Raw genomic sequence first — 17,668 nt, forward strand, 5'->3', positions numbered from 1 at the left:
TGTTCTTAACCAGAGGTACCACTTTGGCTAATGGGGCCTCCTGCTGCCACCACACCGCCGCTGCACGATTTCTGTTCTCATCCTGAAGCAAAGTTTTTAACTCGAGGTACTATTTCTGAGTCTGTAACCTGAAGCGTCTGTAACCCGAGGTACCACTGTATTCAGAGGCATTACAGCCTCCAAAAGTGCATATAGAACATAGCCGTTAGGGCTAATAGCTGCTGATGTTCTAATATTGATCTTCATAGCAGACATTCTACCACTGAATTGTGAGTTTTCCATCCTGCTTAATAGGATAACAGGGTTTTTTCTTTCTTTCATTTTGGAAAGTTGGGGGAGAGATTTATCTTCAAACCACTTTATTTTCCCACCCAAAAATTTTGCAGATAGAATCTGTTATTTTATCAATTAAAATGCATACAATTAATAAACCAAGCTGTCTTTAATTGAGGACAGCTATAATTTCTACTTGTTGGGGTTGGCATAGAGCAGGGGTGGCTAACTCCCAAGAGACTGCAATCTACTGAGAGTTAAAAACTGGCAGTGATCTACCCCCTTTTGGGGGGCTCAGGTCAAAGTTGTTGAGCTTTTCTTAAGAGGGGAGGCCCTGTTTCTTTGGGGTTCAGGTTAAAGTTGTTGAGCTTCTTTGAGGTGAGCCAATGATCTACCACAGACGTCCAGTGATCTACTGGTAGATCACGATCTACCTGTTGGATGTGACCAGGCGTAGAGCAAATGTATAATCTTGGGAGTTTTTAAGAGGCTTCTATTGGAATGCAAAGGTTTACAAAGGCTGATCTGGCTTGGTTCAGTTTGTGTGTGTGCATGCAACTCTGCTGCATCGTTTACCAGAGGTGAGCACATCTAAGCAAACTGCCTGCCTAGCTTGTTCTCACCTGTGGAATCGTGATGTATTCTTGGTTATTATACATTGCTGACTTGCACCACCAGAATTGATCTTTGGTAACTTGAGCAGAAGTAACAAAACAATAGTAAACAATAGTAAATCCCCAAAGTCTTCTCCAAAAGCAATAGAGGGTCAACATGGGCTTAATAATTTACCAATTTCCAAAGGTTTGCCCTGTTACTGTATTGCAGCAAAACCAACGAAGAATCTCTTGTGGCAGACAGGCACATTGATTGTATCATAAGCTTTTGTATAATGCAATCCATTTTATCAGATGCATGTGTGTTATCCTGAGTTACAGATACACCCACATCCACCCACCCCACACGATTGGCAGAGGCAGGTTTTAAACAATGAAGTCAGAATGATATGTATTACCAAAAGCACAGGCAGTTATAATGTTTTACTGGGGTCAGTTACCAGAAAATAGGGGCTCTGTCAGAGCATACAGTATTGACTCTAGATTGGTAAGCTTTCAGCATCTCTCAGAATTCAAAAGTGTGCTATACTGATATGTGCTCTAGTAGACAGAGAGATATACAGCAGCCATGTTCATGCTGATCACCGTTTGATTATTCTCCTTCCCATATATTGCTTGCCTTTATTTATTTAAATATTTATGCATTGCGCCTTCATAAAAACAAGGTTTTTATGTGCAATGTTTTTAAAAAATACTATTGTGATGAAAACATCAATGTATACTGGTTGTGTTTATCGTTGTTGTACAGTGGTACCTTTGGTTAAGAACTTAATTTGTTTTGGAGGTCCTTCTTAACCTGAAACTGTTCTTAACCTGAGGTACCACTTTAGCTAATGGGGCCTCCTATTGCCACTGCGCTGCCACGGCGCGATTTCTGTTCTCGTCCTGAGGTAAAGTCCTTAACCTGAAGCATTTGTAACTCAAGGTACCACTGGACTTGGTTTCTTCTTCTTCTTACCTGTAATATTGAATCCATTAAAAATATTTTTTAAAAATTGGATACTGGTTGGTTAAAAAGAGAGAGAGAAAAAACCAATTCACATACCAAAGGCCTGTCTGAACAATACAGTTTTCAAAACATTTAAGAGAAGGCAGAGGTGACTCTTGCTGGCAGGAAATCACCTGACAGGGCAGGGCTAACCACATTAAAGTCTCTCTGGCAAAGGTTAATCGAATCTCAAGGGGGTGGGTGACCACCAAAGGGGCCTCAGTGATTGGATCTCAGTGATTGATAATCAAGAATCAGGCAGTCTTCAATGTACTATGGGACCCAGGTTATTTGAATTACTCAACATAGGGCCACCTTTGAAAAATGTTGGGAAACTAGCTGAAAGAGCCATAGCCAGACTGTTGACCAGGGCTAGTCTTACGGAACATATGACTCCCTTATTATAAAAGTTACACTGGCTACCAGTCTGTTTCTGGGCACAATTCAAAGTGCTGGTTATGATAAATAAAGCTGTATATGGCCTAGGTCCGGGCTATCTTAAAGACTGTGTTTCCCCATATGAGCTCTGAGATATTTGGGGAAGGCCCTTCTCTCAGTCCTGCCACCCTCCCAGGCATGCTTGGTGGGGACACAGACAAGGGTCTTCTTACTGGCTGCTCCCAGATTTTGGAACTCTGTCCCTAGAGAAGCTAGACTGGGTCCCTCCTTGTTGTCCTTCCACCAGTAGGATTTTGGGAGCTGACTGTTTTTACTATCTACATTTTAATAGATTTGTTTTTACAACACTTAATTCTATTATAGCTTAATTACTTTTCAGCTCTAACCTTTTATATGTTTTTAGCTGTGTTTTGTGAGCCACCTTAAGTCGCAGTTCTGGAAAAAAGGTGGAATATAAAGAAATGGTTAGGGTTTAGGGCCATGGCACAGGGCCCATGTGCTGGCTCCCAAGGAGATAGCAACCACTTCACTTCTCTCTGGGTTTTTTCTTACGTTGCTATGGCACAGCATCAAGTCAAGTTTTGGCTAACATGTCATCTGAACCCAGGATTGTGGTTAAGGTCTCTCCTCTTTTAATTACCTTCTGTAGCTAAAGTTCATCCTGTGGCTACAGGTCATAGTTAAGCAGGAAAGACCTTAACCATGGTCCTGGGTTTGTATGAAATGCTAAGCCAAACATTGGCAGAACTGCTTCCCTGCATTGACCTAAAAGGCCCAGGTAGGAGCAAAGTGGGTAGTACATTCTCCTCTTCAAGAGCTAACACATTTGCACGATCATAATAAACCATACTCTGGCTTACTGTGATGTGTAAACCAGGCCAATGTTAATTTCCCTGGACATTCATTCACTTATCCCTGTGTGTCAAATATAATTCTGTTAATGCAGTTCATATCACTTATGTTGCTTACCCACAGGCAAGTCACAGGATGTTTTGATGAGTCAGATGAGAAATAGCAAAATGTGTGATAAGCCCTTTCAGGTTAACTTTCAGGTTAAAGTAAGAGCTTTTTTATTTTTTTATTTTAGGTGCCAGGGTGCCCGCAAATGCCATATTAGGGGCCCCAGGTTTAAAATTGCTAGTTTTACCAGCATTAAGAACAGATGAACTCTACTTGTCCCAAAGCATGCCAATGACTATTGGAGACTAGAGCCTTTTGTATAACTATTAATTTGAAGGGTAATTTATACAGTCATTGTGACCTGTATTTTTTGCACGTTGTACTGCAGTTTCAGATTACATCAATTGATTCCAAAGTGTTTCCAAAAGTACAAAAACAATTTTAATAACTTATGCATTAAAATCTAACAAGATACACTTGCTTACATATATAACTTTGATATTTCAATCCTATAATAATACCGTTTTGCAAAAGCTTTGGGTTTGAGGGTCAGACCACCAAAGATGAGAAAAAAGTTTGTCTCTGAGTCAACATTTTTCAGTTATGTTTGTTAGTGGGAGTGATATACCACCTAGTAAGCAATTGGAAAAGTTGTCTGCCCCATTAATGTAAAGGGATTTTAGGGCCATCAAACCACATTTTCCGCATCAAAATTTCTTTCTCTTTCTACTGTGTGTTTTTCTGTAAAACACACAGTAAAGACCAGTTAGTTCGGTATTAGTTAACCTTTGTCCATGAAACATCCTTTTCTTCACCTCTTTTACTGTGGAGGGAGGCCTTATAGGGCAATGCTTAGTGCAAATTGCTGGGAAGAACTATCTGTAGATGGGGTTATACAGTAAATGTAAGAACTGGGCACATACATTGTATGATTGACAGTGACACCCCCCTCCTGGTACCCAAGATCCCTTTCAGTGGAGATGCCAGTGACTGCAGCTGGAACCTTCTACATCCAAAGCTAATGAGCTATGTCTCCTCCCACCAACCCCTTGAAAAATTATATAGTACAGTGGTACCTCAGGTTGCATACGCTTCAGGTTACAGACTCCGCTAACCCAGAAATATTACCTCAGGTTAAGAACTTTGCTTCAGGATGAGAACAGAAATCGTGCTCCGACGGTGCGGTGGCAGTGGGAGGTCCCATTAGCTAAAGTAGTGCTTCAGGTTAAGAACAGTTTCAGGTTAAGAACGGACCTCTGGAACGAATTAAGTTCTTAACCCGAGGTACCACTGTACTCATTCAGCTCGTAGAACTGCAACCTATGTCCACCTTGTTCCATTATACTAACTGGATAGAGCAAAACATCCAGAGGCTTCATTTCCCCTGGATTTGTTATACAAAGATAGCCTTCTGGAACAGGATTCAGACAGCCTTCTGGAACAGAATTATCCTATGTATGTCCTTATCTCCAATATGCTTAGATCAGTGTTCTTTCCACAGCAACCTTTACTAGGTTAGATTAGGCAAGGAGCATGAATCATCCAAGACCACTCAATGAGCTTCAAAGCTGAGTGGAGACATGTCTCTGGTCGTTCCACATCGAAACTCAACAGGGAGCAATCTGCAGTGAGATCTCCAAGATTCTAGCAGCTGCTCGCTTTGCTTTTGGAAAAGACAGCAAGCTTGCACTGTCAAGCTATTAAGCATTTAATTAAACAATAAGTGGGTGAGTCATTATGCCATAAAATTATTACTAACTCTATCCTGCAATCAGGGTGGAGTTTTACTGAAAGAACATAGCCTAGAGGGATGGGGGGGGGGGCAGTCAGCATATCTGGCAACTGTCCTTGTTTTACGAGTTGCAGGGCATGACTGTGCCTTAAAATAGCCTATGGTCCTTACATTGTATGTGGAATGTCCATCTCGCTCTCTATGCACTGAAACTGCCTCTAGGCAAAGAAAGTTTAAACACTGTGTTAATTAGATTTATTATTTGCTTGTTACCAAGTCTTCCAAGCGACTTGCATTTAAAAACATTAACATAAATTCATTATATCATTAAAAATTTATATAAAACATTAACGTTCTCATACAAACACCTACAATTCACACACATACACCCGTATACAAAAGGAAGCTTTGGCAGCACACTAACAGCAGAACAAAATTGGCTCAGTCCATCAAAAGTCTGGGAGGAAAGGCAAGTCTTTACCTGGTGCCAAAACGATGTCAGTGAAGGCACCAGTGAGACTTTTCTGGAGAGAGCAACTGAAAAGGCCTCCATTAGCTAGACATCACTCTCCGAGCCTCCCTCAGAGAGGGGACCTGAGAAGGAGCCTCTGAAAAAAAAATTAAGGGTCTGAGTAGATTTGTTTTGATTTGGTATCTCTATTCCACTTTTCCAACAACAATGTTGAGCACAAAGCTGCCCGCAATAATGACTGTAGCATTAAAAATTACCAAAATGTTTCAGTCAATACAATCATATATACTTAATAGTTCTCCTTCATAGCAACAAACACTTGGAATATATATACCACCAAAAGGAAAAAAGCTGCTCTGCAATTGCTGCCCATTCGTTTTTAGTTCTGTCCTTTGAGGAAACAGAGAACCAGTTTGTTTCATCTTCCACATGACAGCCCTCCAGATATTTGAAGCCAGCTATCATGTCTCCTTCTAATCTTCTTTTCTCCAGGCTAAACATACCCTAGCATGACCCTTATTTTCTCTCTTCCTGAGCTGTAAGGGAAGTAAGTGTATGCAGAAATGGATAAACGGTCAGACTGCTTGATCAATGAGTAGACAAGGCAAAAGAGAAGTTTTCATCTGCAGAAGTTTTTAGAGAGATGTCAGGCCTGAAGAAAGGGTAACATAGGACCTTCTAATACAGTAATTTCCAAAACTTTCCCCCCTCCATGGTGTTCTTGAAAATTGCTGAAGGTCTTAATAAGGGCTTTTTTATGCTTGAGACAGCATTCCTGGTGATGATTATGTTGGCTTGCAGGCTTTCTGAGCTGGGGAATCTTTCATCCAGTGCCTAGTTGTGTATATTCTGTTAGGACAACATGGTCCTTTGACTGGATCCATCATTTGTTCCTAAGGTGAACTCTCTTTTCTATGGGGTGCAGGAGGTGGTGTTACCGTCCTTCTGCCCTGATCTGAAGCAGGGTAGGATATGCATTGAACATTCACAGGGCCCTTCCATTTTACTTGGACAGTAACCCTCTAGAAATTGGAGGTGCTGCTAATCTCATTTTGGGGTACTGTACCTGGGCAGAAGGTCTCCACTTCTACTACTTCAAGGTGGCTTAAGGAAGTTGTTGTTCAGACTTACGTGGCCTCAGATGTTCCACCAGGGGGGCTTATGGTCCACTTGCTACTGGGGGCAGCCAAATCCCTCTAACAATTTCTTGGTGGGGGGATTAGGTTCATAGTTGCTTCTTTTCCACCCAGTTCCTTTTCAACCCCCTCTCAACCGCATGGTCTTTATTCTCCCCGGGGAGGGGATTCAACAGCATCCATTTTGGGACACCCTGTACTGTACTTTGAAATCTATGAATGCTTCATTTCTGTCTTATCCAGCTAATGAATTAGGCCTGCTGGATTGCGGAAAAGCCCTTTGGGAACATAGGAAAGACCCGCCTGCTTTATCTGTGTTAAATCTTCCATTTGGTCTGCCACAGCCTCAATTTTCTCTTAGCTTGTGGGTGTATTTTTGGGAAAGGACAGAGAGAACTTTAGTACATTTTTCAACCTAATAAAGAAGTTCAGAATGACACTGAAGAGCTTATGTGAGACTCATGTGGAAATTATACTTGGCACAGAAAAACCTAATCAGAAACTTGATGTGGACTTGCAAATTGTGAGGGTTTTTTTTTTAAAGGAATAGCATGTTTCTGTAGTGACTTTATTGTCATTTATTTTGTATGCAAAGGCATAATACCTGACTTTAAAAAGTATACATACAGCTCTGTAATCAGTAATCTTTCAGAAAAAATAGTGTCCCATAAGGATTAAAAACATAACTTGCACTCAGAAACATGACTGCCTCTGACTGAATGTTGTATTTAATGTATATTTTATTGCATTTACTGACTGCATTTAACCACTTTAAAAAAAAACACAACCCAAGGACTTCATTTAAAAATGGTTAATGTGTGTCTTAATTCTACTGGAATTGATACATTCAGCAGACATAACTATATCACTGTAACACTATTTAGGTACTGATTGCATATGTCAAAATATTCCCTGCTGCCTACACATATCCTAGTTCCTCTTTTACTTCTGTAATTGTTGGCACCCCCTCTTATGTGCGGATGGAGTTGTTTGGGCACATAAAGATCCACAGTTGGGTGTTATAGGCTAGCAACCATCCTCAACCTGTGACGCTCCAGAAGTTGTTGAACAATAACTCTCACCATCTGTGACCGCTGTCCATGCTAGAGGGAGGACTGATGAGAGGGTTCCCAAATCTGAATGCAGGATGTGATCTCTCTCTCTCTCTCTCTCTCTCTCTCTCTCTCTCACACACACACACAACCAACCAGCTGTATTTGTTCATTTTGTAACTGTTAAGAAACACTATGACTTTCCCTCTCATTTTTTTTGCCAATTTGGCAAAAGAGTCTTCAGTCTGTAATCTTAAACAGCCTGGGGACTCAATATTGGTGGTGTGGGTGGGAAGCATCTCCCATTAACATCGTCCAAGTTTCAGACTGTTGTTGTCCAGCTGGAAACCTCCATAAGTTCTCTCCAACTTTTTTTTTCATTGTTGGCACATAAGGACAGCAAAAGAGACCTAGCAAGGGTTGCAGGATGCAGTCCAGCATCCTGTTTCCCACAATGGTAAGCTGGGTGCGTCCAGGAAACCCACAGCAGGGCAAGGATGCAGTCCTTGCAACATATACAGTGGTACCTCAGGTTACATACGCTTCAGGTTATAAACACCACTAACCCAGAAATAGTACCTCGGGTTAAGAACTTTGCTTCAGGATGAAAACAGAAATCACACAGCGGTAGTGGGAGGCTCCATTAGCTAAAGTGGTACCTCAGGCTAAGAGCAGTTTCAGGTTAAGAATGGACCTCCAAAACAAATTAAGTTCTTAACCTGAGGTACCACTGTATAGAGGTAGATTGCCTTGCAGTGGGGAAGCTGCATCTTAGCTGTTATTGATAATGGTTACACTGGTTAGCCCACACCCACTTTTGTCTCTGTCCTCTGGCATGCGGCCCCTGGAAGACTGACCATGAAAAAAGGTTCTCCACCCTGTGACAATACTAAGGTATGTGGTATCAGACAATACTAAGGTATCAGAATTCTGATTCAGTACAGTCATACCTCATGTTACGGACGCTTCAGGTTACATGTTTTCAGGTTGTGGACCGCGGGAAACCCGGAAGTTCCGGAATGGGTTACTTCCGGGTTTCACTGCTCGCACATGCACAGAAGCACCAAATCATGCCTGCACAGACGCAGCGCTTCAGGATGCAAACACTGCGGGTTGCGGACCTGCCTCCGTCATGGATTACGTCCACAACCCAAGGTTCCACTGTATAAGGCAGCTTCCAAAATAATGCAGCTTGATCTCTCTCTCTCTGAATAACAGATATACAGATTCCTCTAGAGCACTTTTCAAAGGAGACGGTGGTCCTAGAAGTTCCATTAGAGGGAATCTGCACACCAATATACCTCTCCTTCTCCTCATTCCAGGCTAATGAGATCATTCTGAAGTTGGGAGGTGCCCATAATGGGGTAGGGGGACACATTTCAGGACGAAATTCCATTGACAAAGGAATGTAAATGGAGATGCAGGTACAGGCTAGCTTTCCGAAATATTTGGTAAATTGGCCTATTCACAATCCCATGGTTTTCTGAAAGGGGACTGGAGATTTACAACCGTTTTATTATCTACATATTTTGTAAGAGGAGAGACTGAGGGTTGTTATGTCTAGAATGCACATTTCTATAACATTCCATTTATATTGTTGTGCATGTAGATTTTTACAGTGGTTTCAATACATGTAAAATATTGCCTTTTGTTTTTAATACCAGGGGTGGGTAGAAGGTTTATTTCTAATATATTTTTGACAAATTGGCATCCTCACAAGCTTAGGTTGGCCTGTATTCCAAGTGAATGCTCAAATTAACCTTCATTCTAATTTAGCTCAAAGGATGTATGTAGTGAGGTCAGACATCTGGCTAAATATAGATAGGTAGCTTTGGTATGCAGTGAAACATTGCAAGTAGAGGAAGCAGCAATGATCAACTTGTACAATAAGTTCCCTTTTAAAAGTTGTGGGTAACCTGTGGAATAAAAGATGGAAGTAATTTTCTTGGGAGAAAGCAAACTATCTTTTTACATTTGATGTTGAATAGATCAGTGGAGAATTCTGGTTGCCTTGTGTTGGATGCATCACTATGAATGAGAAATTTGATTTCATTCACATTTAAAGGTGAACCTACCTAATTCACACTTTCTGAAACAATACGTGACTTGAAATACAACAATCCATTGATGTTCTCACTGCTCTGAATTTGCAATGCAATTGTCCAATCAAATAATGCGTACCAAATCACACATCCTAGTATATGCATTAAAATACATATATTATTGAAAGTAATGTGTATATACTAATGAAATATATTAATGCATATATGAAAGTAATGTACAAAAATGCATTTTTAAAGGGAAATTGCTGTACAAAAATATGTGTGTTAGGTAACGTTGCATAGAGAATAGTATATATCAGAAAAAAATGCACCAACAATCTGATGAATTTTCACAAGGACTTTAAAAAGAAAATAATCACAAACTGCTGTGGAGAACAGAGCTTAGTCTGGGGAAAAATTGAGAAACTGGATTTAACAGATTCATCCATCCTTTATACTTTGAAATCCAAGAAATTGAAGCCATGACTAACTTGTGTACAGGTACAAATTTCAGTGAGCAGGCAGGAGGGCATTTAAATGGTCAAAGTATCTACATCTTATATATGCAGGTGATAGAAGGATGACTGGGATGAAGGTGGGAAGCAGAATATCAGTTAAATCAACAGATAGGAAGACTCTAGTTTCAATAGCTGATAAGCTATGTCTGTGTCCCTTTTTAAATTGTCTATAATGGGAGTAACCTATGGCCTTCTGGATGTTCTTTGGATTCCAACTCTTACCAGCCCCAGTTGGCATAGCCAATGATCATGGATGGTGGGAGGAGTTGTAGTCCAACAACATTTTAAGTGTCACTGATTTCCCACAGTTGTTTTAAAGGCAATACAGTCAACTCACAACTTATGTGGATTTTACTTACATGATCACAGCTTTATGCACTTGGCCAAATTGTTTTTTTTTAAAAGGGGAGATGGGGAGAGTTTCAGAAAGCTGTAAGAAAGCTGTAAGAAAGTAAGAGGCAAAAGTGTGGTTGAACCTGAGTATTAAACGAGCTGTTAACTCTAGCAGCATCAAGTTAGGACCCAAAGCCCATCATAGTGTTGACCATAAAAGGTAGAGCAGTAAAGAGAATGGATAATGCAGCCAGGAGTCATGATGACCCAATGATCAAATACTATTCCCCTTCCCAAAATAGTCCACATAGTTTATATCTCTTTTAAAAGGTGTTGCAAAGGGTTTCTGTCTCATTTCTGTCTAGAAAGTAACACGAGGACAGAAGGACAAGGAATTGCAGAAAGGCATAGAGAATCTATGTCTATACAGGTATAATTAACCCAATGTCATCCAAGAAAAGGTGTGAAATATATAAATCTACATCTGGAACCTGCAACAATATGCTGTAATGTATTCCTATCCACTAAGAGGAGTTTTCCTGTTCTAGTTCTAGGCAGGGGTGGGGAACCAGTGACCCTTCAGATATTACTAAACTACAATTCCCATCATCTCTGACCACTGGTTGTGCTGGCTGGAGCTGATGGGAGATGTAATTCAGCAACATCTAAAGCAAATTAGGCTCCCAGCCCTGCTAGGGTTTGGTGTGTTCGACCCAATCCAAAATAATAAAATATTTGTGAAGAGTCCTGTGCAGCTTATAGTGACCTAGGGCTACAGTGAACCCATTTGACTATAGCAAATTCTAATGTAGAACTCAGCTGATGAGCATGAACTGTATCACCTCTACAGTTTGCTCTCCTATCGTTTGAAGGTTCCTGCCATACAATAGCTTTTTCTTGCAATGGAGCTATTGAGGCGGGTACCTTCAGATGATGCAGCTGTTTGCCTCATGCTTTGGGAGTACCCCCGCAGCAATGGAGAAAAGCAAGTGGCTTGATGAAATTTGCAGGTTTCTTTTGCTTCGTATGATATGAGGAAGGTGGAATTGCTGAGCTGTGTAGGAAATTGACTGTGGAGAGCAAAATAAACTCTTATTCTGCAAAACCTGGAGCCAAGCAACCTGGTATACCTGCAGTACAACTTTAACCATCTTAATTGCAAAGTGGACTTTGTCATAAAGATACTGAAAATCAGCTCATGTAACTGGGGCATATAGTTGCATGAATTTGCAAGACTTTTTGTTGTTGCACAAAGGTACAGATTCATCCTCTTGTCATGGGCAATGACTGATGTGCAGGAGGATTTGGATACCTGGGGACAAGGCTGAATGTCTTTGGAAATGCTGGTTTCCCTGTAGACAAAAGCACAGGCAGTGGGTCAGTGGTGCTCACATTCCCAGGAACTTACATTGTACAGCTGTTTAAAAAAGTAAGAGGCAAGTGATGTGCCCCCATCTGAAGTATGAATAGTTGTTTTCCCCTTTGACCTTCATCAGTCTAGTGCCCTCCAGATATTCTCAACTACAACTTCCATCAGCCCCAGACAGCATGGGCCCGGCAGTCCAAAATTTCTGGAGGGGAACAGGTTGGTGAAGATTGCCTTTCCTGTCAACATGATTCAATTTTAGGGGGAACATGCCCACAACTGGCCTTTTTATCAGAAATTATCTGAAAAGTATGCACCATCTATGTGTTTCTGTGCAGCACTTCTTGAATGCAGGCCTTTCTCCTCCTGGAGTTTTCTCCTTAAAGAAAAAGTCCAGAGCTTCACATTAGCTCCAAGGAGCATCTAGTACATTTGCTGTGGAAGGATTTGGGAACTTGTGCAAGTGGAAGGCAGGCCTGCTTGTAAACAAGGCTCTCCACTTCTCCCCTTCCTGCTGCAGCATCCCATGCCACTGTGAAGAATTCCCTAATCTTAAGGATGGGGCTACAGGGGCAGTGGGAAGTGGCATCAATGGGAAGCAGCTGTGGCTGGTGCCCATTGAGAATGGCAGGGCAGAAGACAGGGAGACCAATAATAGGTTGAAGCTCAAGGCAAACTGAGAGCCAATCAACTAATTCTAGTTTTTCCCACGTCATCTTCCCTGCTGAGATCTATAATTGCAATATTGAATTTAGGGGAGAATAAAGCTGACGACCAGTTCCACCCCCTGGACTGGTTGTAAATATGGCAAGTGTCATGGACCTGCTGGATGCAGAGGAGTGGCAGGAAGCACCAGCTGGGTACCCCCAGGGGAAGAAATCTCAGAGCCCGAGAATTGCTGGTGGGATGACAGTGAGTGGTCAGAGGGAGAAGACTGGGTGGAGTGGGTGTCGGAAGCTGAAGAGGCAATAGGGTTTAGTGAGCAGGAAGAGCCTGTGGCAGAGCACAGTCCAGAAGCAGAGGCAGAAGCAGAGGGGGGGGGGGCCAAGAGGCTGAGAGGAGACATGCTGCTGAAGAAGCCAGGGGATCTCCCCCTCCTGCTGCGACCAGCTCCTCCCTCCTCTGGTCTCCCAGAATATGAAGAGGAACGAAGAGGGCGGAGCAAAGAGAGACAATGTTTGAGGCACTCAAGTAAGGGTTTGGAAAATGAAGTCTTGAGATCCTTGTCAAGGTCGCTTTGGAATTATATGCATGTCCCAATTCAGCCATGTTAATGTGTACTTTATCTTCATGCTACTCCTTTTTCCACCTTGGAGCGCCGTGAAGAAAGAACCACAGGCAAGCAGAGGTTGTCCGGGTTTAAACAAAGCAGGGTCTGAAGTCATAGTTTGGAGTTTGGCTCATACTCTGTTTTGCTTTCATCCTAATAGCCACAGTTTCTCACTTTGGATATAACAGGAAACTATGGTTAACTAAGCAGGGAATCTTCAAAGTGTGCTGAAGCAAAGTTTCAAGACCTGTGCCTACCTTAGCTTAGTTAACCAAGCTATGTTCTGTCTGAACTTCGTCTTCCCACATAAATTTCTGGTTTTTCCAAAGGATGCCTCTGGAATGAAACTGAGAATAGTGTATACACTTGTCTAACTGCTTAAGCAATACAGTAATGTTTAAAGGCTGCCCTTAGATGGCTGAGGCTGTAGACAGGAATAATTCTTTGTTGCTCTTAATGCTATAGTCTTCAATCTTATCAGTTTTGGGATTAGGAATGGGGGAGAAATGTTATTCAATTTGCATTTAAAAGTGAATCTATCAAAGTCACACTTTCTGAAACAACAGGAGGACTGAAACACAGAACAGACCTTTGAAATCTGCAGCTATCCAAACTTTTTAGAGGCAGTTCTCCACTTAATCAACGTTTAAAAATGCATTTATTAGGGGAAGGTTTGCATAAAAATGAATATATTCATGAAAATAATTTTGAAATATGAATTATATTAGATAAAATTGCTTGCAAAAATGTGTTTTTAAAGAAAATTTCACACTAAAATGCTGTTCAGTTTCCATGATTTTTAAAAACTAACAGATCACACATATTGCTGCAGAAATGTGGAGACCTTTCCTTAAGATTGGAAAAATGAGAAACTGGGAGAACCAAAATTGACAGCTCTTTCCATCCCTACCTAGGACCCATCGTCAACCCTACCAAGCTGCCCTGTGACAACTATTTAGTCTTTATACAGTGCAAGAGGTGGAGGTGGGCAGAGAGGGGCTTGTTGCATTAAATTCACGCAGTTCTGCTTGCAGCCTCAGGGCGAGTGAAAAAAGACAGGTTAAGTGCCTCTCCTTGGGGTGGTGAATGGCATTTCCTGTTTCAGGCCAACTTCCCTCTGGCAGATGGGCAGTTTATGTCTGTGTGTTGAAGGTGGAGAGGAAGCCCCAGAACAGCGGGGCTGGATTGGGCATGGGGAGCCTCTGTGGCTTGCAGGGCAGGTATGGGTGCAGGTATGGGGGCAGCAAGGAAGCAAAGCAGAAAGTCATGGCAGCCTCTGAGCATATGCAGAGCACAGGAGGAGGTAGGAGGGGTAAACAGAGAGAACGAGGGGTTTTACTGTTTCTTTCAATAGATACTGTTGAACTTAACTTCCAATCCAGTGTTGTTGCTGCTGCTGCTCATGGTCAGCCCACTGAGGACAGTGTTCTTGGCTAAATTAGTTCACTGACGTCAGCGGGTCTACTATTGAGTTGGACATAACCTGACTACAACCCATTGGGATTTTTTTTATTGGTATTAATGGTGTTAGTAAATCTAATAGTAGATTTGTCTCTTTACTGGATTTACTGGTGGGGGGGGGGGAGGTTTAAGGCTGTTTTTAAAGCTGTTTCTCTGAGCCTGTGCAGAAGTTATAGCATAGGCCAGTGGTTTTCAACCAGTGTGCCACGGCACCCTCGGTACCTTGAATGATGGTCAAGTTTTTACCAGGTATCCCACAGGGGGGCTGCAGAGAGAATGTAGTTGGACGAGGGAGCCGTAGAGTCAGAGGTTGGAAACCTCTGCTCTAGCAGTTTGACTTTACCCCCCTGTAGGCGCAGTCTGTTGTCTCTTGAGACAGACAGATGCCAACAGACCCCTGCCTTTCAATCAAATGATCATATTCAACAGATGGGGATAATACAATACAAAACAGAGAGATAGACACAACCCAATACTACTTGGTGCTCTGGCCAATGGATGTGGCCAGAGTGTGCTTTCCTTCAGTTTGGCAGTCCCAGAGTTGGTCAAGAACCAACTGTGTCTCTTGCTATGTTCATATGAGTCATTCTGTGGTGCAGATGCACCTGTCTGGGACTGAAATTTAAAGGTCAAACAATTTCCTGGGGTAATTTTCTTTTGTAAGTGGTGTCTTCTGCAAGTAATTGGGTTCTTCATGAGCCATATTTACAGATTTTGATTTCCATGTGTTTTCATCCTCAAGCTCCGTAATTTTGAACTCCTTCCCAAGTAATTACGTTTGCCTGGAACAATGCACTGTTAGAATCCTTGGATGCCCTATCCCTTTGGAGTCTGTTGAGTCACCTATTTTAGGAAAATCTGAGATGGAACATTTTGTTACAAGTGCGGTGATAATTTTAGGGCAAAAACGTGTGGCCAGGTGTTTGCTTTTCTGTAGTGCGGTGTGTTTGGTTAGCAAATTTTGTTGTGGGATAAACATTTCATTGTCTTTGAAAGAAAAGATTCTGTTCTTACATGTGTAGTAATTAGGCTTTCAGATTAGAAGACTCATGTTCAGAACTTTGGGAGACCATGTTCAGATCCCTACCTGTAAATCACGAGTCAGTTACTATCTCTAATTCTAACCTATCTCACAGATTGGTTCTGAATATAAAATGGGAGGGAGCAAACCATCCCCTCAAGCTTCATAGAGGGAAGGCAGGACATGTAGTTATTCTTTAAAAAATAAGAAGGATATAAATGAGGTGGAGATGGTCCAACCAGGATAGCACCCAGGTTGGAGGAGATCTGGTAACTAAATCCTATACGAAATGGTTGAAGACCTGGATATTCCAGTAATCTGGCCACTACATTTTGGTCCAGCTGAAGTCATCTTCAATTGCAGCCCCATATAGAGCGCATTGCAATAATCCAATCTGAAAGTTATCTGGTGGCCAAATCATCTCCGGTCACAACAGGGACCAGAGCTGAAAATAGGCCACCTGGCCTCAACTGACAATATTGTTTCTTTCAGTTTCTCATTTTTGCCTTCTTAAGTTAGGCCTCAACATTTCCACATCACCTTGCATTAAGAAGAAAAAAAGTCCTCATGAAAATTTGTCAACAGGTCCGTGAAAATTTCTCCTAATATACACATTTTTGCAAAGCAGTTTCCCCAAGTATGATGCATACTGAACTAGATGGACCGGTGGTCTTTCTCAATATAAGGCAGCTTCCCCCTTTCCCTGCCCAATCCACTTTAAGCTGCTATGCGTACACACCCAGAGAATACCATGAAATAATAAAGCAACAAACAAAAATGTGCTGATCACAAGCTATCAGTAAAGATAGTGATGAAATAGGAGTTCTTTGTTGGCATAAGCATTTGAAGGATTTAGTAAACTGTAGATAAGCACAGTGTAGGTACGGGCAGAATGTTGGAAGGTTGAGATATTGCTTTTTTAATTGCAGAAAATTGGGAACAATTGGTCATGTTGGCAAAGGGAGTGGCATGATATCGGATGAGTAATATTTTTCAACCATTGATATACAGGCTGTCATTGAAAGTGATGATGAATGAGATGGAGAGGAAACACTCAGCTGTCTCCTTGAAATTTCCTTATAACTGCAAAGTATTTTGTCTTTTTGTCTTTCTACTGCACTGCCAATTCTATATTGTAGGAAGGAAGTGGCTGCAGCACTGTGTAGGCTAGATGGAGCTGTCAGTTTTGGTTCTCTCTGTTTCTTATTTCTCCAATCTTAAATTCAATTCTCCACGTTTCTGCAGTAACTTGTGTTAGTTTTTAATAAAAAATAAATCAGGATTTTAGTACAAATTTCTCCTAATAACTTTTTTTCCAAAGCATTTTGCTCATTAAAATGCATTTCTGGTATGTTACTATCACTTAATATATTCATTTATATGCCCAATTTATCACAATTTGGAGGAAAGGTGGGATAGAAATGTAATAACTAATAATTTACCCTAGTATATTTTTGTAAACATTATTTGGCTGGACAACCGCATTGCAGTGCTTTTTAAACTGAAGGCTTTTGTAAACAAACAAAACAGTTTAGGGGCAATATGAGTAAAGAAAAATTCTAGCAAAAATAAATAAAAAGAGTAAGTTAAAAGTGGAAGATGAATATGTTTTGACCATATAAATTGGAAATGTAAGTAAGTGAGGTTATTAACTATTAAATCTAAAAAAAAGAGGTTGGCCAAATGTTCTTTCATTACTCTTATTTATTCTCATGTCAGTACATGCTAGTTCAAATAAGGACAGTCAGCTCAGATCCTTAATCCGTTATTGTATATATTGCAATGTCTCTGTCTTCCAGTGATGAAGCATCATTTGTTTGTTTGCCTGGCCTTGCTGGATGCATGAACTGTAACTCATAACTTGTGGTAAATTCCAAATGGAAAGGGTGTAATTGAGCAAAACATGTGTATCATTGAAATGCAAAGTTCCCAGGATTAAACTAATGATTACAAAGAGTTCGTCCCAAAAGAGACTTGAAACTAACTAGGCAGCTCGACATCAAATGGATTATCAGACCAGAGTTCTGCCCCACATTGACAGCACCTCAGCGACAGATAACAGTTTTTGGCAGAGCCTCTGTGACATCCAAT

At 41.3% G+C, this 17,668-nt stretch overlaps 1 protein-coding gene and 1 long non-coding RNA gene across 7 annotated transcripts in view; both read left to right on the forward strand.

Moving 5' to 3' along the window:
- COL4A6 (collagen type IV alpha 6 chain) overlaps positions 1 to 17,668 on the forward strand; it is a 173,224-nt gene that overhangs the window by 17,270 nt on the left and 138,286 nt on the right. The gene's annotated exons all lie outside the window — the stretch shown is intronic.
- LOC310836172 lies at positions 9,387 to 17,156 on the forward strand. Its single transcript, XR_014559900.1, has 2 exons — positions 9,387 to 13,766; positions 13,975 to 17,156. It is a non-coding gene; the product is annotated as an uncharacterized lncRNA (long non-coding RNA).

This window comes from Podarcis gaigeae (assembly GCF_964106915.1).
Source record: "Podarcis gaigeae genome assembly, chromosome: Z".
In the NCBI taxonomy this organism is placed as follows: Eukaryota; Metazoa; Chordata; class Lepidosauria; order Squamata; family Lacertidae; genus Podarcis; species Podarcis gaigeae.